This window comes from Arachis ipaensis, chromosome B10 (genome assembly GCF_059453495.1).
Source record: "Arachis ipaensis isolate K30076 ecotype BB chromosome B10, ASM5945349v1, whole genome shotgun sequence".
Lineage (NCBI taxonomy): Eukaryota > Viridiplantae > Streptophyta > Magnoliopsida > Fabales > Fabaceae > Arachis > Arachis ipaensis.
In genome coordinates this window covers 97164357-97188171 of record NC_142435.1, presented here as the reverse complement: position 1 = coordinate 97188171, position 23815 = coordinate 97164357, and the positions used below count along the sequence as shown (strand labels likewise).

The following is a 23815-nucleotide window of genomic DNA, read 5'->3' as shown; positions in this document are numbered from 1 at the left end:
AAGCCATTCCTGCCCTGTAATCCCTGAAATCACTTAACACACATATCAAGGCATCGAATGGTAATAAGAGAGGATCAAAATTAATAAAATTAAGGTCAAAGAAACATGTTTTCAATCATAGCACAAAATCAGGATGGAAAACGTAAAACTATGCAAATCATATGAATAAGTGGGTAAGGACTTGATAAAATCCACTCAATTGAGCACAAGATAAATCGTAAAATAGTGGTTTATCAGGTGTTTGGGGTTTGGGTGTGGGTGCGGGTCCTGTAGGAGGTGCTGAAGGGTCGGCTGTTGATAAACCATTATTTTATGATTTATATTATGTTTCATTGAGTGGTTTTATCAAGTCTTTACCTACTTATTCATATGGATTGCATGATTTTATAATTCCTTCCTAGTATTGTTTTTGGTTGAAAACTTGCTTCCTAGAGACCTTTATTTTGTACATTTTAATTCTCCTTTATACCATTCAATGCCGTGATCCGTATGTTAAGTGTTTCAGGCTTCATAGGGCAAGAATGGCTTAGAGAATGGAGAGGAAGCTTGCAAAAATGGAAGGAACACAAGAAACTAAGGAGATGACCATCGAACACTAACGCGAGCGCATGGCTCACGCGGGCCCGCGAAATGAAGAAATTGCAGCGACGCGAACGCGTGCCTGATGCAAACGCGTGGATTGGAGTCTGCACGAATGACGCAAACGCGTGGACGATGCGTACGCGTGGCAAGGAAAATCACTGAATGACACGAACGCGTAGACGACGCGTACGCGTGACCTGCGCGATTTGCAGAAATAACAGAATACGCTGGGGGCAATTTCGGGCCGCGTTTTGACCCAGTTTTCGGCCCTGAAACACAGACTAAAGCTAGGGAACATGCAGAGACTCAACACGCCTCCACACACATTCAGATACATCGATATTAGGATTTTTTTTTAGTTTTAGATCTGAATTTAGATTAGTTTTACATTGATAGTTTATGCTTTTGCTTTGGATTTTGGATGCTGATGAGTCATTACCTCCGTTGAAGACACTACTTTAGTTTGTTTCCTTATTCCTTTATTCTTTTCAAGTTGATCATTGACCCTATTCAATTACGTATGTTGAATTTTGAATTTATTAATATATAGAGTTACTTTTATTTTTAATTAATTTTAAATCTCTATTTTATTTCATTTAATTATGTCTTCTTATATTTTTATGAGTATTAATTCCATGTCAATGGAGTAGATTTTCTACTTGACATGAGCGATGATTATGAGGAGACACTTGAGTTGGAATGCTCAAGTGCTTAGTTAAATTGGACGTTGTTGGCTAATTCGGTACCTACTAACGCTAGACCTTCCCAAGGGAGAGGACTAGGATTTGCGGGTAAGAGTTAGCTCAATCACTTGACTTTCCTTTATTTAGTAAGGGTTAACTAAGTGAAAACAACCACCCCTTTAAACTACACTTGAGAAGATTCCAACAAGGATAGAACTTCCAATTATTCATTCCCCAGTCAAGGCTTTTTATTTAGAATATCAATAATTATTCTTAGTTTATTTTTATTGTTTTAATTTACAATTTTTTTACTCATTATCAAAACTCAACTTTTTTGGAAAACTTCTAGTTAATAAAATAGCACGCTTTCCTGCAACTCGTTGGGAGACAACTTGGGACTCATACTCCCAGTATTTTTATTTCTAAAATTCGTGACAACATTTCTAAATTGACGAGGCAGATCTTAGCTGATTGAGATCTATACTCACAACGTATTCCATGTTTTGATTTTTTAATTAGCCGACTTCTGCCTGCCGATCAATTTTTGGCGCCATTGCCGGGGAGTTGCAATAATGTGATAGATTATTAATTAGTGTACATATTTTTATTTTTATTTGCATATTTTATTTTTTTTTCTGTTACCATGAGCTATATGTCTTTCTCATTAAATGACGCGTTCACTGCCTGATCCGAGCTTAGCCGCTTTTGATCCCGAAATTGAAAGAACTCTTTCACGTATTAGGCGAGCTCGATGTCGGTTAGCCTCTGAGGGTGGTGAAGTGATTGTTATCGATTCACCAGTCTCATCTGAGGGTGAATCTGAACCGCCATCTGAGAGCGAGACAAGCTCCTTTACTACTGATCCAGTTGATTCACGTGTAGGTAACATGGCAGAACCTAGGAGCATTACTCTCCAGGAAGCTGGAGCCCCAGATTTTACACTGCAACCTTATCAAGTGCATCATCCAAATCTGGCTGCAGATTTTGAATTGAAGACTGCACTAATCAACTTGATGCCCAAGTTTCATAGCTTACCTGCTCAAGAGCCTATTAAGCACCTTAGGGATTTCCAGACAGCTTGTTCTACTATTAGGCGTAATGGTGCAGATGAAACTTCTATTCTGTTAACTGCCTTCCCATTTTCTCTGGAGGGAAAGGCAAAGGAGTGGTACTACTCCCAACCTGAAGTAACTGTTACCAACTGGGATACACTCAGGAGAGAAATTTTTGGAAAAATACTTTCCAGCTGAAGTCACAGATAGACTGAGGAAAGAGATCTCCTGCATTGTTCAAGGAGACTCGGAGACTCTCTATGAATACTGGGAGCGTTTTAAGAACCTTCTAGACGTATGCCCCCATCACATGATTGACAGACTAGTGTTGATCAGCTACTTCACTCAAGGCATGAACCCCCAGGATAAGACCACACTGGATGGTGCTAGTAATGGTTCCCTGAAAAAGTACAGAACTGCAGATGAAGTATGGCAACTGATCAGCGACTTAGCTGAGTCCACTAGGAATCACAGGCAGAGGTGCAGCCACTCAAAAGCTGTTGCAGAGGTTTCCTCTAGCATTGAAACTACTGCTCTTACACAGAGTATATATGAAATGACCAACCTACTGAAGTAAATGCAATTAAATCAACAACAAGCATAGCAAGCTCAGCCTCACCCACCACAACAGAGCCAACAGTTAGTTTCACAAAGAGTATGCGGGATCTGTGCTGATTATAGTCATTATACTAATGAATGTCCGCAGCTCCAACAGGAAGACAACACTATGGCAGCTACTCATAACTTCTATGACCGCCCGAATCAAGGATCAATCAACAAGGTGGCAATTACAACCAAGGTGGAACCCATAACCAAGGATGGCAGGATAACTCTAACCAAGGTTGGAGAGATAAATCTAACCATAGTTGGAGGGACAACTATAATAGAGGAGGCAGAGATAACAATGGAAACCAGAGGTGGAATAACAATAACAACAATAGACAGTAGAATCAGAACCAACCTTACAGAGCACCTCACCTAAAACAATCCCAAGGACCCCAGCATAACCAACAACAGGTTCCTCAGATCACTTACTCCAATTCCTCATCAAATGACGAGATGCTCCGTTCTCTTGCACAAGGGCAACAAGACATGCAGACGCAGTTGAACTCTACTTGAAATGGTCTTACTTCCACTTTACAAGCTCTCGTCTCCTGGTTAGATTCATCACCTAATTCCACCAATCAACCTCCAAGCTCTAGTGGAATTCCTTCTCAACCCCTACCTAATCCCAAAGGTGGCATCAATGCCATCACTTTAAGGTCCGGAACCACACTGCAAGAGAGAAACCATGAGGAGCCAAGCTCACCAGAACACGTCCCAGCTGAGGATGTAGTGGAAGTGGAAAATGCTGAAGAGGAAGAGAACGTACAAAACATAATTGAAGAAGAAGCAGCTCAACCACAGAATGAAACACCAAAGGATGCAGAAGCTGCAAGTAACACCCTTCCTATCCCATTCCCGCAACTTGCAAGGAAGCCCAGAAAGCAGATAGAACTTAACCCCAAAATGGTAGAAATATTCAAAAAGGTTGAGGTAACTGTTCCTCTTTTTTGATGTTATTCAGCAGGTACCTAAATATGCAAAGTTTCTAAAAGATTTGTGCATACATAAAGATAAAATTAATGAGTTAGAAACTATTTCTTTAGGTAGCTCTATATCTGTTTCAATGGGAGGTATACCTGAAAAATGTAGTGATCCAGGTCCATATATGGTTAACTGTACCATTGGAGGTGTAATTTTTTCTGATTGCATGTGTGATTTAGGAGCGTGTGTTAGTATAATGCCTTTGTATATATATGATACTTTGAGGCTCCCTCCCTTAAAAAGGTCGGCAGCTCATTTTGTGTTAGCAGATAAAAGCATTATTACAGTAGTTGGAATTGCTGAAGACGTATTAGTGAGCATTAAGGGGCTCACATTTCCCATTGACTTCTATATCCTGGAAATGCCCCCTAATGACTCAGGAAGACCATCATCAATCCTGCTTGGAAGACCATTCCTGAAGACTTCAAAGTTCAAGCTGGATGCATTCTCAGGAACTTACTCCTTTGAGATAGATGGCAGAGCAGTGAGTTTCAGTTTAAATGAAGCTATGAAGCACCCTCCGGAAGATCATTCTATCTTCCAGTGTGACATCATTGATGAAACTGTAGCTGAAGTTCAATAAGAAGAAATGTAAGAGAAGCACTTGGAGCAAGGTCTAAGTGTGGGGACACTTTCTGAAAACAATAAAGACCCTTTACCATTATCACCAGCCCCGGATGATCCAGAACCTAGCCATGAAAAGAAATTGGAATTAAAGCCTCTCCCTCCATACCTCAAGTATGCTTACCTTGAGGATAAGCAGAAGTTCACAGTTATCATTGCAAAGGAACTCACCTCTCAATAAGAAGAGCAACTGCTCAGTGTGCTGAGAAAACATAAGAAAGTAATTGGATGGAGCTTGGCAGATATAGTAGGCATCAGCCCTCAAGTTTGTGAGCACAGAATATTCTTAGAAGAGGGAGCAAAGCCTGTCCATCAGCCTCAAAGAAGATTGAATCCCACCATCTTAGAAGTTGTCAAGAAAGAAGTAACCAGACTACTTGAAGCAAATATCATTTACCCCATCTCAGACAGTGAATGGGTTAGTCCAGTATAAGTGGTGCCCAAGAAGTCTGGAGTCACAACAGTAAAAAATGAGCACGGAGAGCTCCTGACAACTAGAGTGTAGAATTTATGGAGAGTTTGCATTGACTATAGGCATCTTGATAGTGAGGATTTATACCAGATCAGAATTCCACAAAATAATTCCGTTGTTAGTATAGTCCAAACCAATAGTCAATCCTCAAATCAAATTAAAATTTGGTTTTGTCACATGTACAAACCCCAACGAAAAGTAACTGAAGTATTTAAACTCCGGGTCGTCTCACAAGGAATTGCAATGAAGTGCTCAATTATTGGCTATGAAGGGGGGTAAGGGGGTTGGTTTTATGTTTTTGCAAGAAATTAAATGGCAAGAGAAATTAAATGACAAGAAAGTAAAATGATAAGAACTAATAAAATAAAGGAAAGTACTCTTGGCTAGACATAGGTAATTGAGATCACCATCCTTGTCTACAAACCAAATATTGATAATTATGAGGAACCAAGCTCATTAAGTCTACTTCCAAAAGCCTGAAGTACATAATATCTACTCCTAGACTTGAAGTAAATCAAATGGCTTTGATCACATCAACCCATAAGTGCCAACCTACCTACTAATTAGATTAGTAGCGGGTTGGCGTCAATGAATATCAAATTGATCACCAAGGGTTCTCAAATCACCAAATCATTGAGACTCAATGACTCAAGGCCACTCAATTCCCTTAGCCTAGGCCAAGAGTAAAGAGAACTACTCAAAAACTAGTGAAAGCATTTTAACAAACAAAATGCAAGAATTAGCGAAACCCATAACTATCACAAGCAAGAAATCAACAATAACAATGAAGATAAACATAGAAGAGCATGGAAACATAAAATTGTATTAAAGAAAAATGAGATCCAACAATTGTAAACATAAAAGAGGACAAAATAAAGGAAATGACAAGTAAAACTAGAAGAGTAGAGATGTAACAACAAGAAATTAAAAGGAGAAACTAAATCAAAACAAGAATTAAAAGTTGGATTTAAGAAAATTAAACCTAAACTACCCTAAATTCTAGAGAGAATGGAGAGCTTTTCTCTCTAGAATTCTAGCCTAAAACATGATGAAAACTAAATTATGACTACTTGGTTTATTCCCCCTTCAATCCTTGGGTTTAATAGCATCAGAAATGAGTTGGATTGGGCCCAAAATGAGCTACAAATCGCTGGCCACGATTTCACTTTTAATGGGCCATGTGTAGCATCGGCGCGCACGCGTACATGGCACATGCGTGCCCCTATACGTGAAGCAACATATGGCAAATTTTATATCATTTCGAAGCCCCAGATGTTAGTTTTCCAACACAACTGAAACTGCCTCATTTGGACTTCTGTAGCTCAAGTTATGGTCGTTTGAGTGCAAAGAGGTCAGGCTTGACAGCTTTACGGTTCCTTCAGTTCTTCATGAGTTCTCCCACTTTGCATGCTTTTCTCCTCACTTATTCCATCCAATACTTGCCTTATGAACCTGAAATTACTCGACAAACATATCAAGGCATCAAATGGAATTAAAGTGAATTAAAATCACCAATTTTAGGGCCTAAAAAGCATGTTTTCACATTTAAGCAGAAATCAAGGGAGAATTGCAAAACCATGCTATTTCATTGAATAAATGTGAGAAATGGTGATAAAATCCCCCAAATTAAGCACAAGATAAACCACAAAATCGGGGTTTCTCAAATCTCAACCAAGCTACTCGCAAGGATCATTACCCCTTGCCATTCATTGACCAAATGCTTGATCGCCTGTCAGGTAAATCCCATTATTGCTTTTTAGATGGTTATACAGGCTACTTTCAAATTCATATGGCTCTTGAAGATCAGGAAAAGACTACTTTTACATGTCCTTTTGGGACTTATGCTTATGAAAGAATGCCTTTTGGCTTGTGTAATGCACCTGCTACTTTTCAAAGATGTATGATGAGTATCTTTTCAGATCTTATTGAGAACTGTATGGAAGTTTTTATGGATGATTTTAGCGTATATGGTGATTCATTTAGCCTTTGCTTGGATAGTTTATCTAGAGTGTTAGACAGGTGTGTTAGTACCAACCTTGTATTAAATTTTGGGAAATGTCACTTTATGGTAAAACAGGGAATTGTACTAGGACATGTTGTGTCTAATACTGGTATTTCTGTGGATCCAGCAAAGGTGGATGTTATTTCTAGTTTACCTTACCCCTCCTCTGTGAGGGAAGTCCGTTCGTTCCTTGGCCACACAGGTTTTTACAGGAGATTCATTAAGGACTTTAGTAAGGTAGCATTGCCATTATCCAAATTGCTGCAGAAAGATATAGAGTTCGAGTTCAGTGAGGATTGCATGCAAGCGTTTGATAAGCTGAAGATCGCCCTGACTCTAGCTCCAGTTGTGAGAGGACCAGACTGGAGTCAGCCATTTGAAATTATGTGCGATGCCTCCAACCATGCAGTAGGAGCGGCGCTAGCTCAGTGCGAAGGTAAGGATCCTTTTGTAATTGCTTATGCATCTAAGACTTTAGATGATGCTCAATATAATTATACTACTACTGAAAAAGAGCTTCTAGCTATTGTTTTTGCTCTGGATAAATTTCGAGCCTATTTACTTGGTACCAAGATAGTAGTGTACTTAGACCATGCAGCTCTAAAATATTTATTAGCTAAAAAGGAGTCTAAACTAAGACTAATACGTTGGATACTGCTGTTGCAAGAATTTGATTTAGAAATTAAGGATAGGAGTGGTAACGAGAATTTAGTGGAAGACCACTTAAGTCGCCTTGAACACATTAAGGATGACTCCAGTCCTATAAATGATAATTTCCCATTTGATAGCTTACATACAGTATCTAAAGTAGTTCCTTGGTATGCACTTGTAGCTAATTATCTAGTTAGCCACACTTTTCCTCCGAATTTCACTAAGCATCAAAGAGACAAGCTGAAAATCGAGTCCAAATATCATATATGGGATGATCCATATTTATGGAGGTGTGGTGCTGACCAAGTAATTAGACAGTGTGTGCCTCAATCAGAATTTCAGTCCATTTTAGAGGCCTGCCACTCATTTGAGAGTGGAGAACATTTTGGCCCTAAAAAAATAGCTAGAAAAATTCTAGACTGTGGATTCTGGTGGCCTACTCTTTTTAAAGACGCTACTAAATTTTGTTAATCTTGTTCCCCTTGCCAAAGGTTTGGTAATGTATCCAGGAGGGATGAGATGCCTCAACAGATTATGCTTTTCTGTGAAATTTTTGATGTTTGGGGCATTGACTTCATGGGTCTGTTTCCAAATTCTAATGGTTACTTTTATATACTGTTAGCTGTAGATTATGTTTCTAAATGGGTGGAAGCAATTCCTACCCGTACTGATGATGCTAACACTGTTGTTTCCTTTGTTAGAAACCATATTATTTGTCGCTTTGGATCACCACGAGCAATCGTGAGCGATCAAGGCACCCACTTTTGTAACAAGAGACTAACATGATTACTGAAGAAGCATGGGATAGTTCACTAAGTAGCAACAGCTTACCATCCCCAGATCAATGGGCAAGCCAAAATCTCTAACAGAGAGATTAAACGCATTTTGGAGAAGATAGTAAAACCTCATAGGAAGGACTGGAGTGCTAGGCTACAAGATGCACTCTGGGCATATAGAACAGCATACAAGACACCCATTGGGATGAGCCCCTTCTGCTTAGTATACGGAAAGGCTTGCCACCTTCCAGTAGAGGTGGAACACAAGGCTTTCTGGGCTGTGAGGGAGTGCAACATGAATTTTGAGGAAGTTGGTGTTGAAAGGAAGCTACGACTAGTAGAACTGGAGAATCTTCGCCTAGAAGCATATGATAAATCCAGGCGATACAAAGAAAAGATGAAGGCTGTCCATGACAAGCACATAAAAAGGAGAGAATTTAGACCAGGGGAGTTAGTTCTTCTTTATAATTCCAGACTGAGGCTTATGCCAGGTAAACTGAGATCAAGATGGGAAGGTCCCTACAAAGTAGAAAAGGCAGAGCCATACGGAGTTTTCCACCTGCATCATCCTTCTAGCTCCAAATTTCTAAATGTCAATGGACATCGCCTGAAACTCTATCATGGTGAGAAGATGAAAGATCACAAGGAACTAGAGGTCTTCCTTTTGGAAGACCCACCAACAGAAGCAGAATGAGTCTGAAGAGCGTCCAACTTAAGGACGTAAAAGCAAAGTGCTAGGTGGGAGACAACCCACCATGGTATGATCATTCCGTTTCAGTTTTATATTTATTTTACTGTATTTTTATTTTTATTTTTATGGTGTTAAGGACTCTTCTTATAATTTCTGCATATAGTCTGCATTCACATTTACATTCGCATTCTGCATATAAAAACAAAAAAAAACACACGCGACACATAAGCGTCGCTGACACGTCCGCGTCATATGTGCATTAAGAAGAAAAGAGAATTGAACAGAATGTCACGCAAAAGCGTGGCTGGAGGCATGCCTTAGACACAAAAATGCCCACGCGACCACATCGCTGACGCAGCCGCGTCATTTTGGAAAAATAGCCTCCCACGCGTCTGCGTCACCCACGCGAACGCGTGCCCCTAAAAGTCAACGTAAAAGAGGTGTGTGGCAGCAAGTTTAAATGGAGTGGGGCTGGAATGATGCTGGAAGCACCAGCCCTATCACGCGACCGCGTGCCCCACGCGGCCGCGTCATTTTTCAAAATATGGCCATTCACGCGACCGCGTCACCCTAAATTTTGGCAAAATGACTTTGAAACAGAGAGTAGCGCGAACACGAGGCTGCTCTCGCGCCACTAGCACGAATAAACTCACGCGACCGTGTGACCAACGTATCTGTGTCACTTGAAACATCGCGCACCACGCGACCACGTGACTCATGCGTCCACGTAATATGCGGCGTACAGATTATCCAAATCAGCCAAATATCATATCTTTTCTTCCCCAAATCCTAATTTTTCTTTTTTTTACTTTCTTCCTTCTTTCTCACATCCATTATCAAGGTTCTTTTCTTTTCTTCTTCCTTTTTTACTTTTCCATTATTATTTTTAATTATGTTTTTTTCCTTCTTTTTTCTTTTTACCTTCATTATCTATATTTTCCTTTTCTTTCTTTTCATTCCTTTAATTGGTGTTAGAATATTAATTGGGTGATTATTTTCTTCTATATTTTGCTTATGAGTCTATTAAGGAATTATTTGACAATTAATATTACTTCTTAAAGGGTTGCTTACATGTTCAAAATCCTACTTTCAATAACATATTTACCATGCACGCTATGTGTTTGTGAAAAAGCCCGTATGACATTACGCATTATTTTAAATCTTTCTATTCTACTATTCTAATGCCTATTTTTCTCAAAACTCCTTTTATATTTTATTAATTAAATATAATTGTCAATACAAATAGATTATTAGTTTGAAAGGCTTGGTAATCTAACTTGGATATTGAATGCTTGATCTATGCTACTCATGCCTTTGCCAGCATGCCAATAAATATCTTGCATTTAATTGCCATCACATGCACTTGCTTTATCAACTTTGATGAACTTTTCACATGTAGTCTAGACCATGTGTTAACGACATCCTTCTTTACCGTGCATTGTTTATCACCCTTAATGTTCGCTCCCTTGCTCGAATCCTTATCTTTATGTATTACTTTCTCTTTCCTTTTTCAGAATGGCCACCAAGAAAGGTAAAGAGAAAGCTACTTCCAAACCATCAGCAAGGAGAGGAACAAAAAGAATATTAATGGCAGAGCCATCTTCAACAGCGGTGAAACCCTTAACAAAACGAATCAAGAGGATCATTAAGGTCGATGAAAAAGAAAAAGCCTTTCCAGCAAAGGACACTGCGCGGTTTACTAACCGCTACTGTGAGCAGATGTTTCCCATCCTGGCAGCAAGGAACTGTAACAATGAGCACCTTCTCATCCTCCCAACCAAAATTGCTGAAATTGTTGAGCCCCGCATAGAGCGAAGAAAATGGGGATTCTTACAGAGACAGCCATGGCAGGTTAATCTTTCATGGATAGTTGAATTCTACTCCAACTTTCACATGCCAACCATGCAGTTTGTTTATGTCCGTCAGAAGCAAGTCCCCATAACTGAAGAAGGCATTCAACAAGCTTTAGATCTTTCCCCTGCTCCAGAAGGACTGGACGCATTTCAAGAAGCCTCGTTTAAGTGCCAAACATACCAATTTGAATGGGACATCATTCTCAGAGTTATCGTACAACCTGGCAGCATATGGATCTACGGATACCATCGTTCCTGACCTAAGGGCATATCGGCTTCCTCACTCACCTTGGAGGCTCGAGTATGGGCACAATTTAGGTCCTAATACATCTTTTCGAGCACTCACAAATCTTCCTTCACTGCAGACATGGCTGTTCTAATCTGGTGTATCCTTACAGACCAGCACCTCAATTTACCAAGACACATTTGGCATGCTATGGGACACGTACAGATTGCGGGCAACTTACCTTTCCCCGCCTTAGTTTTAGATCTAGTCTCAGCAGCCAGAGTCTCCTATAGAGCTGGGGACACCAAGGCCATGATTTCACGAGATGATCAATACGTCCCTAACGGGAAGTATATCAGACCTCCAGCAGCCACTATCAACTGGAGCACAGAACCAGCAAAAGATACCCCTTCTTCTTCCACATCACAAGCACCTTCCACAAACCAACTGCTCCATCAGATACTTGAGAGGTTAGACCGGCTTGACCAGAAAGGAAAGCAAAGAGAGCGCCGTAACAAGCGCAGATTTACATACCTCAAAGAGCTACTTGTCGGTAACCACCCACCTAACGAAGACCCAGACACCCCGGACTCCACTTCATTTACCAGCACAGAGAGCCATGACAGTTCCGATGGTGGAGATGTTGCTACCAGTCCCCCTTTGTTCCTAACAGATGGCACCGAGGACGGTGCAAAGCTTTAAGTGTGGGGAGGTCGGTCAGTACCTGACTTTCGGAGGTAATTTCTCTTTCCTAAACACCAATAAAATAGTTAGTTTTTCTTTAGGATAGATTGCATAGTAATAATTAGTTGCATGCATGTTCTATTTGGTTGAAAAATAATAAGTTTCTCTTAAGACCCTAATTTTGAAAATTTTTACTAATTTAAATCAAAACTTTTGTGTTAAATTTGTTTGAAGTTGTAATTGGGACATAGTTTAAAAAGCTAAGAACACACAACCTGTGAGACTTGAGCCTAATTACATGGTTACATTATTTAACTATGAATATTTTATTCTTGTGTGTTCACTTCTCTATGATTGTAATCTTTATTTTGTTCCATCCTATATGTCCAATGTTTAATGTGTTATATGCATGCATATGATTGAGGCCATTATTTGTTTAGCTCACTTATCCCAAATAAGCCTACCCTTTCAATCACCTTTGTTAGCCACTTTGAGCCTTTTAAATCCCATTTGTTCTATATTTTACCACATTACTAGCCTTAAGCGGAAAAACAATTAAATATCCCAATTGAATATTTGGTTAGCTTAAGATAGAAATTGTGTGTTAATTTAGCATGGGAAAATTGTTGGAATATAGGTTAATAAAGGAATATGTTATGTTCCTACCTTAATAAAATAACGGGAATTTGGGTACCTAATGATGTAAAACAGAAAAATTAGAAATCCATGTGCATTGATATGTTACTTTGACTTAAAAAAAATCAAAAAAATATTCATTACATAAATAAATAAATAAGGGGACAAAATTACCCCAATTCTAAGTTAAGTTAAGTCTCAAGATCAATGCATATGTGATAAAAATTAAAAGAAAATTGATGCATGAGTATGTAATGTAAAAGTGGGAAATTATGGGTAGCTAGGCATGAATTAGAATTACATAGAGTATGTGTATGTTAGGTGAAAGCTTAAGTTAGTCAAAGATTCATATTTTAGCTCACTTAGCCATATATATACCCTCACCCTAACCTTAGCCCCATTACAACCTCGGAAAAGACCTCATGATGTTGCATTAGTAAATTAAATATTGCTGATTGGTTAGGTGAAGAATAAAGTTTAGAAAGCATGATTAGAGAAGAGTATAGTGATTACCCTATACACTTAAGAGGCTAGAGTGCATATACACCATTAGTGAGTGTTCAATGCTTAATTTCTATGTTCCCTACTTTCATGAGCTATCTTCTTACAATTTTACCTATTTTTACTATATAATTTGAATTAGTGGAATTTGATTTATGTTTGTCTTGAAGAACTTATTTACTTTTAACCAAGTAGACAAGAATCACATAGTTGCATTCATATATATAGGTTGCATTGTATTGCATGAGTCTTACATTTCCTTACTCATTTATTTTATCTCCTTAAGCTAAGCATGAGGACATGCTAATGTTTAAGTGTGGGGAGGCTGATAAACCATTATTTTATGATTTATATTGTGTTTAATTGAGTGGTTTTATAAAGTCTTTACTTATTCATATGAATTACATGATTTTATAATTCCTTCCTAGTATTGTTTATGGTTGAAAACTTGCTTCCTAGAGACCTTTAATGTGTACATTTTAATTCTCCTTTATGCCATTCGATGCCGTGATCCGTATGTTAAGTGTTTCAGGCTTCATAGGGCAGGAATGGCTTAGAGAATAGAGAGGAAGCTTGCAAAAATGAAAGGAACACAAGAAACTAAGGAGATGACCAGCGAACGCTGACGCTAGCACATGGCTCACGCGAGCGCGCGAAATGAAGAAATCCCAGCGACGCGAACGCGTGCCTGATGCAAACGCGTGGATTAGAGTCTGCACGAATGACGCGAATGCGTGGACGATGCGTACGCGTGGCAAGGAAAATTGCTGAATGATGCGAACGCATGGACGACGCATACGCGTGACCTGCGCGATCTGCAGAAATAACAGAATACGCTAGGGCGATTTCGGGCCGCGTTTTGACCCAGTTTTCGGCCCAGAAACATAAACTAAAGCTAGGGAACATGCAGAGACTCAACACGCATCTACACACATTCAGATACATCGATACTAGGATTATTTTTAGTTTTAGATCTGAATCTAGATTAGTTTTACATTGATAGTTTATGCTTTTGCTTTGGATTTTGGATGCTGACGAGTCATTACCTCCATTGAAGACACTACTTTAATTTGTTTCCTTATTCCTTTACTCTTTTCAAGTTGATCATTGACCTTATTCAATTAAGTATGTTGCATTTTGAATTTATTAATATATAGAGTTACTTTTATTTTTAATTAATTTTAAATCTCTATTTTATTTCATTTAATTATGTCTTCTTATATTTTTATGAGTATTAATTCCATGTCAATCGAGTAGATTTTCTACTTGACATTGTGGTTGATTAAGAGGAGACACTTGAGTTGGAATGCTCAAGTGCTTAGGTAAATTGGACGTTGTTGGCTAATTTTGTACCTACTAACGCAAGACCTTCCTAAGGGAGAGGACTAGGATTTACGGGTAAGAGTTAGCTCAATCACTTGACTTTTCTTTATTTAGTAAGGGTTAACTAGGTGAAAACAACCACCCCTTTACACTACACTTGAGAAGATTCCAACAAGGATTGAACTTCCAATTAATCATTCCCCCAGTCAAGGCTTTTTATTTATAATATCAATAATTATTCTTAGTGTATTTTTATTGTTTTAATTTACAGTTATTTTTACTCACTATCAAAACTCAACTTTTCTGGAAAACTTCTAGTTAATAAAATAGCACGCTTTCCTGCAACTCGTTGGGAGACGACCTGGGACTCATACTCCCAGTGTTTTTATTTCTAAAATTCGTGACAACTTTTATAAATTGACGAGGCGGATCTTAGCTGATTAAGAACTATCCTCACAACTTATTCCATGTTTTGATTTCTTAATTAGCCGACTTTTGCCTGCCGTTCAGCTGCTGCTGATGAAGGCTCCATAGTCTTCCTCTTCTTCTGAGGCGGCCCGTCATAATCACCGTATGGCAGAAATGGTTCCTTACTGATGTAGACAGACGTCTGGTCGGTTGGGCGTCTCTCAACACCAGATAGAGCTGCTAATCTGGTGATCAATGATGGAAAGGGAATGTTGAATTTCAGCTGTTGGTTTACCTTCATCATCGATTCTCTGATAAGGGGAAGAATAGAGATCCTTTTCCCCTCCAGGATATCCCATAGTAACACTGCCACACGAACTTTGATATGCATGGCATGCGTGCTCGGAAGGATGTAGTCGGCAATGATCTGCTGCCAGATCCTAGCCTCTGGGTTGAGGTCAGTGCACGCAATCCTCAACTGGACTGGCTGCTCTCCCTTGCTGTATTTCCATCTAGCCTCAGGCTGGCCAATCTTTTCCAGGACCACATCCAAAAAAATCTTGCCCGTTGTCACGTCCGTCATTATTTGAGTGTAAGCGTCTCGAGCCGGAGGAATATGCAGAATATCCAAGAGGGCCTCTAAAGCAGTATTAGAGGTGTCCCTTGGACACCTCTTAGAAAAATAGTTTGGGCATCCCTCTTGAGGAAATTGCATAAAATTCCTTGACCTGGTGTTCATTTACTTCCACTGGGTCATATTTTACGAATCCCCAATGATAAAAATTTATTTGTTTAAGGATCTGGTCTACATATTTCTCAGACAGGTTGAGCTTTCTCTCATAATGGAAGGCCCTTTTTTCTAGTTTCTTGTACTGTTCCTGGACTTCAGCATTTATGAAAGTATCTGGATAGTCACTGGGAGGCATGGGAAGAGGACGAGCCAGAGGATTAGCTTTCTCCTTTCCCTTTTGGGCCATCCTGAAAAAGACAAAAACAGAATATAACTCAGGGGAAACAGATAAAATTCATAGCAAGAAGAAGGAAACAGTTAAATAATTCAATTAAGAGCCAGTCAAATAAACAAACACTTAATCAGGGGAAGACATGTATAAAACAGTTGAATGCTCAAAAGAAAGGGCACTTCCCCAAAATCAAGCAACCTAAGTTTCATGCATGAGTGAACAAACAATGAAAGCATATATATGTCTTAGGTACATTATGTAAGTGAATTGAATTCGAAGAAATTGATTATTGCCCTGTTGCATTTGAATCTAAAGTGTTATCAAAACTTATGCACAAAAGGCAATAATCAACTTGGTAATTTAAAGCACTGTTTATTCATGGAATTAAGTAGTAAAGTGGTCATTGATGCCAGGGCATTTTGCCCAGTTTCACTGACCTTTTCTTTACTGTTTTAGGGTAGTTTCATGCATTTTCTTAGTAAATAAAGCAAGTTTTGGGTAGAAATATACCTACATCTTGATTAAAGCAAACATTGTGAACTTTACATGATTTCATGAGAATTATGCATGAATTGAATGACAAATTGGATAATGCATGATCTCATGACTTGGAATAGAGCTTTGATGCACTCTATTTGCTTGATTTTAGGACAAAGAAAGCAAGGAAGAGCCACGTTAGTAGCCACATTAGTCTAATTAACGTGACCACTAACGTGGAATGGGCATAAGCTTGTGGCATTAATGAGAAAAGTGATCGCCAATAACGCCTTCGAAAGCCATCATAGCCCACGTTAGTTACATTAACGTGGGAGCTAACGTGGAAAGAAAAGAGGAGCTCCAACATTAGTGGTAAAAGTGAACACCACTAACGTTCCAAAAGGCCATACATAAGCCACGTTAAGAGCCACGTTAATCTAATTAACGTGAACTCTAACGTGGGAGGAGGAAAAAATTGCCAACGTTAGTGACACTCACATTTGTCACTAACGTTGGACTAGGCCAACATTGCCCACGTTAGTGGTCACATTAAGACCACTAACGTGAAGGGTAACGTGGAGCAAGGAGTGATAGGCCAACGTTAGTGACACTCACCTTTGTCACTAACGTTGGAGATGGCAATTGCCACCACGTTAATCTAATTAACATGAACTCTAACGTGGGAAGGAGGGACGTTTGGAGCGTTAGTGACAAAGGTAAGTGTCACTAACGCTCTCGAAGCTTAGGCATACCTACGTTAAGGGTCACGTTAGTTATACTAACGTGAACTCTAACGTGGGGAAAAGAGGCAATTAGCAACGTTATTGGAAAATGTGAGTGCCAATAACGTTTGTGAAGGACCAAGAGGCAATGTTAGTGGTCACGCTAGTTCCACTAACGTTGAAGTTAACGTGGATCAATTTGGTTTGGAACGTTAGTGAAAAAGGTGATCGTCACTAACGTTCTCGAACCCACATTTTTACTTAACGTTAACACCACTAACGTCCTAACTAACGTCCATGCCTAACTCACACTTTTTCTGCAAGCAAAGATGAGCCCATTGAAGACTATAACTGCTTCAACTCAAGATCAAAGGCCCATATCCAAGACTTGAAGAGCCAACTAGAAGATCAGAAGAGTAGTATATATAGGAGTAGTTTTGAACTAGTAAGGGAGCTTTTCGGCATTTTGGAGAACTACACTCTGTATATTTTACTTTCTCTGTAATTTCTAGTTGAATTTGACAATGCATTCTTCTTTATCTTCTTCCATTTCCAGAGCTATGAATAACTAAACCCCTTTTCATTGGGTTAGGGAGCCCTGTTGTAATTTGATGGATCAATAATAGTTTTCATTATTCTTCTTCTTTCTTTTCTCTTGATTTTACTAGAAAGCTTTCAATCTTCATCCAATTGGGTAGTTGTCTTGGAAAAGAAGCTATTCATGCTTGGATCTCTTCATAACCTTGGAAGAGGAATGAAGAGATCATGCTAGAAATGCTTTCTCATGTTGGACCAAATTTGGGTTTGGATGGATATAGTGACATATAATTCTACCAACACTTTGATTTGGGAATACCTGTGGTATAATCAGTGACCATACTTCATCTCTTCTCATGAGCAATTAGACCAAGGAATTGGCTATTGATCAAGATTTGAGAGATTGAATTACCAAGGAATTGGAATCCAATCACTTAAGATTGCCAAGGAGATCAATGAATGCATTGATTGAGGAAGAGATGAGAATGAACTTGATCCGGAGAATACAACATCTCCTGAGCCCAATGAATCCTCCATTTCTGATCTTACCCATTCTCTTTATTTTCTGCCATTTACTTTTATGCTCATCCTCCTAATTCCTCATTTAATATTCCACAATTTACTTTCCGCCATTTACATTCTGCTCTTTATTTCCAGCATTTACATTTTCTGTTATTTACTTTCCCGCCATTTAACTTTCTGAAATTACTCAACTCAATTTCTGCTTAGCTCAACTAGAACATTCCTCTAATTAAAGTTGCTTGACCAATCAATCCTTGTGGGATTCGACCTCACTCTATTGTGAGATTTTACTTGACGACAATTCGGTATACTTGCCGAAGGAAATTTTGTTGAGAGACAAGTTTTCGTGCATCAAGTTTATGGCGCCGTTGCCGGGGATTGATTGTGTATCAAAAATGATTAAATTGGTGGATAACTAGATTGAGCATTTTTCTTTGTTTGATTTAATTTCATTTGAGTGATTTACTTTCAGTTTTAGTTATTTTCTTCCCTCTACCCCTTACTCGTTTGTGGTGTTATCTTAATTTTTTTTACATTTCAGTTCACTAACCCACTAACTATTTGATATATTGCATCATTCACACTAATAGCACCCCTAATAGGAGTAACTTCTCCATCAATTCTCTTTCCTACTTTTTGCTCTATTGGTTGTATGACAGGTAGAAGAAGCGGGGCTTCAACTTCCTTTGATTCTGAACCTGAGAGGACCTTCCTTAGATTAAGGAGGGAAGCAAGAGGAAAGAGAATCGTTGGTACTGAGGAGGAGGAAGAGTACTTTGAACCAGACATGGATGAGAATATGGAGAACCATCATGAAGAAGAGGCTCACAACCATGGCAGAGAAGGTCCAGTGCATCATGCTGGGCAAGAGAGAAGAGTTCTAGGCTCTTATATCAATCCAAACCCAGGAAACTGTGGAAGTAGCATCCAAAAGCCAACCATATATGCCAATAACTTTGAACTAAAATCCCAGCTCATCACCCTTGTTCAGAACAACTGTTCATTCGGAGGAAGTGTCCAAGAAGACCCCAATCAACATCTCACCACCTTCCTAAGGATATGTGATACTGTGAAGTCTAATGATGTTCATCCTGACACCTATAGATTGCTTTTGTTCCCCTTTTCACTCAAGGACAAAGCATCTAAATGGCTGGAATCTTTCCCGAAGGAGAGTTTAACAACCTGGGAAGATGTGGTGAACAAATTCTTGGCGAGATTCTACCCTCCTCAGAGAATTAACAGGTTGAGAGCTGAAGTACAAACATTCAGGCAATAAGAGTGTAAAACTCTCTATGAAGCATGGGAGAGGTTTAAGGACTTGACAAGAAGGTGCCCACCAGACATGTTCAATGAATGGGTGCAGTTACATATTTTCTATAAGGGTCTTTCTTATGAATCAAAGAAGGCAGTAGATCACTCATCCGGGGGATCTCTGAACAAGAAGACCATTGAAGAAGCCATAGATATCATTGAGACTGTAGCTGAGAATGATTACTTCTATGCTTCTGAAAGGGGCAATACTAGAGGAGTGATGGAGCTGAACAACGTGGATGTACTACTGGCTTAAAACAAGATGATCACCAAACAGTTGGCTGACCTTACCAAGAAGATGGAAAGAAACCAAGTCGCAGCAGTCACCACCTCATCAGCAGCTCAAAAAGGAGTGAACGCAGAGGTAGAGGGTGATCAGGAACAAGCCAACTACATTGGGAACTCACCTAGGCAGACCCATGATCCATACTCCAAAACTTATAATCCTGGTTGGAGGAACCACCCGAACTTTGGGCGAAAAAATCAACAAGATCAAGGCCAAGATCAGAGACGTCGCAACCCCAACAACAATGCAGCTCACCAATATTCCACACAAAGATCATATCAGCACCCACCTAACAATACCTCTCAACATCCATATCAAAATTAAAATGGCCCTTCTCATCCCTCCAATCTCAACTCACCATCATCTGAAGATAGACTCTCAAGGATTGAGACTCTACTTGAAGGGATATATAAGGAAATCCAAGATAACAAGGTGTTCAAGGAGGAGGTGCGAGCCAATATCAAAAACCAGGGAGACACCATCAAGAGGTTGGAATTTCAAGTGGGATACTTCTCTGAGAAGATTCCCAATCCTACTGACAGTTTCCCAAGTGACACATAGAAAAACCCGAGAGGTGAAGCAAAGAAAGTGAGATGGGAAGAGTGCAAGATGGTCACTATAAGTGATAAGGGGACTGAGGAAGAGCTGAACAAACCCTTAGAACACTCTGGAGATACTTCAGCAGAGAAGCAGGAAGAGGGTAACCAAGAAACCAAAACTACACAGAAGGAGATTCTGAAAATCTATGCACCTTTTCCCCAAAGACTCAAAGGTGGTGTAGAAAAGAGAATATACTCAAAGTTCCTCGACATGTTTGCATTCCTTCATGTGAACATACCATTCATCAAGGCTCTCCAACAAATGCCCTCATACATTAAGTGTATGAAGGAGCTGCTGACCAGGAAAAGCTCACTCAAAGGAGGGCAAACAATAGTGATGAATAAGGAGTGCAGTGCTCTCATTCAACCAGAGTTGCCTACAAAAAAGAAGGATCCAGGGTGTTTTAACATCCCCTGTGCCAAAGGAGAAACACTGATTGATAAGGGACTCTATGATCTGGGAGCAAGCATTAATTTAATGCCTCTATTCCTCATGAAGAAGCTGCAGATCAATGAGCTAATGCCCACAGACGTAGTCATCAGGCTGGCCGACAAAACTCAAAAACAAGCAGTAGGAGTGGTTGAAAATATGTTGGTGAAGGTTGGGAACTACTTCCTTCCCATAGACTTTGTCATATTGGAAATAGAAGAGAGTTACCTCCATCCAATCATATTGGGAAAACCATTCCTAGCTACAGCCAGAGCGCTTATAGATGTGGACCGAGGAGAGCTAATATTGAGGATACATGATGAACAACTTACCTTCAATGTCTTCAAACTCTCACAAGAAGCAGATCAAGAAAACAAAGAACCAAGGGAACATCACAATAAAGAACTGGTGGAAGAAACAAGCACTGAAGCACAAACTGTACACTTGGGAATCCCTTTGGTTGGTAAGTAAAACAGTCAGAAGGTGCCACAGCTAAAGGAAACCCAAGAAGAGCTAGAACCACCAGAGTCATATGAGACCAGCAACAAAATTTCCCTGGAAAAAGAGGCCACAAGGAGTAGGGTAGTGTTAAAAGAAACAAGGAAGAAGGCACCAAGGGGATGGAGGAACAAAAAGATCCCTACAGAGAATTTCTCTCCAGGGGATAAAGTGATCTCAGCTCATCTCCTAGCTATTCCACCTCATCTCCCCACCATCCCATCTCAGCTGCCTAAAGTTTTCACCATCAGCAGAATTCTCTCCTTAGAACATGTGGAGATCCTTAATGAAGCCAATGGAGATAGATTCACTGCGAGGGGAGAAGATTTGAAGCATTACCAACCACCCTGACAAAGGCAGAACGTCAAGCTAGTGATGCTAAAGAAGCACTTCATAGGAGGCAACCCATGTTTTATATGCTTTTAAAGTAGTTAACAAAGCAAGGTTCATGAATTCCAAATCAACTTTGACATACACTTAAATGAATTCTTGTATACAACATATAGTGAAGAACAAGTTTGGTGTTCAAGGCACATTAAGAGAACATAAATGCAATTCATATCATGTCACTCTTAGAACCTTGAACAAATCTTTTTACACCACATGGCCACAAACTAAGTTTAGTGTCACCAATGTTGCATACATGGACAGTTAAATAGTCGGTTGGTTTGCATTCATGAATAGCACTTAGTTAGTTAAAAATAAAAAAAATTTAAAAAGTAGTTATTCCACTTTTTAATTTTTGCCCACTTTTTTAATTTTTGCCGCCACTATCCAAAATTCATTAGTTACATTCCTTTTATCTTGTAGGAGAAATGAAGAGAAGATTGGAAGGAATTGATGGGACAATTGAAGAAGGAGGGTTCGGCCACTTCACAAAGGGGACTATACACATATCCTCAAAGGGAATGCATTGGGAAATGTTGCCATGCAACATTGGAGGAATAAAACGCTTGGAAACTGAACCAACCCCATCATAAAAGTGATGATCCTTGTGCCCATCCCACGCTAAACCCCATCCGTTCATTATTAGACTACACTATCAATCCACACCTTTCATTTACTCACCACTTTTCTATATAAGTGGTTATTACTCCGTACCCCTTCACATTCCAATTCTCAATTCTTCATACTTCTTACTCTCGGAACACACCTTCAACACCTCTTACTCCATCGAATCATCCATACTTCGATAAATTCAAATTTAAAAGTCACTCATGGCATCGTCCAACTCTAAAAGAAGAAAAGGGAAGGAGCCTATGGAGCAACGCCCTTTTGATGAGAAGAAGTTCAGAACCTTTCACCATGCATTACAATTTGGGTGGATGGCTGATAAGGAGATCATATATGAGCTAGGCTTTCAAGTCAAGAAAACTGAGTGCCCCGAAATTGCAGAGAAGGTGGAAAAGAGAAGATGGGAGCTCCTCACTGATCCGGTAACAAAAGTAAACGCAACTCTTGTAAGAGAGTTTTATGCAAATGCAGTCAGATATGATAAGGCAGATGAGTCCTATATAAGCTTTGTAAGAGGGGTGATCGTGGATTTTAGACCCATGAGTATCATGAGGGCGTTAAAGCTACGAACAATACCATTTGCAGAAGAGAGCTATCAGTCCAAAATAGATAGCAGTCCCAATTATGCTGATGCACGGAAAACTTGTCTCACAACAAATTTCCTTTGGCAAGTGTACCGAATTTGTCGTCAAGTAAAAACTCACAATAGAGTGAGGTCGAATCCCACAAGGATTGATTGATCAAGCAACTTTAATTAGAGGACTGTTCTAGTTGAGCGAATCCAGAATTTGAGTTGAGAATTGTAGAAAATAAAATGGCGGGAAGGTAATTGACAGGAAAGTAAATGCTAGAATTATAGATCTGAAAGTAAATGACTGAAGGTAAATTGCAGAATTGTAAATGGGAATGGGGGAATTGCTCATTAAAGTAAATAACAGAAATTAAAGAGAATGGGTAAGATCAGAAATGGGGAGTTCATTGGGCTTAGGAGATGTTGCATTCTCCGGATCAATTTCATTTTCATCTCTTCCTCAATCAATGCACTCATTGATCTCCTTGGCAATCTTAAGTGATTGAATTACAATTTCTTGTAATTCAATCTCTCAAATCTTGATCAATAGCCAATTCCTTGGTCAATTGCTCATGAGAAGAGATGAAGTATGGTCACTGATTATACCACATGCATTTTCCAAACCAAGTGTTGAGAGGATTATAGTCACATATCCATCCAAACCCAATTTGGTCCAGCATGAGAAAGCATTTCTAGCTTGATCTCTTCATTCCTCTTTCAAGGTTCAGAAGAGATCCAAGTATGAATAGCTTCTTTTTCAAGATAACTACTCAATTGGATAAAGATCGAAAGCTTTCAAGTAAAATCAAGAGAAAAGATAGAAGAAGAATAATGAAAACTAGTATTGATCCATCAAATTATAACAGAGCTCCCTAACCCAATGACAGGGGTTTAGTTGTTCATAGTTCTGGAAAATGAAAACAAGATGGAGAATACATGATGAAAACTTAGAAGTGCAGAGAAAGTAAATACAGAGAGTAATTCCTATGCTAAGAGTCTCCCTATAATTTCTAACTCTCCAAAATATTTCAAAGCTACTCCTATATATACTACTCTTCTGTTCTTCTAGTTGATTCTTCAAGTCTTGGGCCTTTGGGTCTTGAGTTTGAAGCAGTTCTCTTCTTCATTGGGCTTA

The 23815-nt window shown here is 39.3% G+C and overlaps 1 non-coding gene and 1 pseudogene across 1 annotated transcript; one reads left to right on the top strand and one right to left on the bottom strand.

Moving 5' to 3' along the window:
* Positions 1-7813, top strand: part of LOC148580996 (uncharacterized) — an 82199-nt pseudogene extending 74386 nt beyond the window's left edge.
* LOC148580997 (small nucleolar RNA R71) lies at positions 2526-2633 on the bottom strand. The gene has a single exon (XR_015895623.1). It is a non-coding gene; the product is annotated as a small nucleolar RNA R71 (small nucleolar RNA).
* Positions 7814-23815: the final 16002 nt, after the last annotated feature.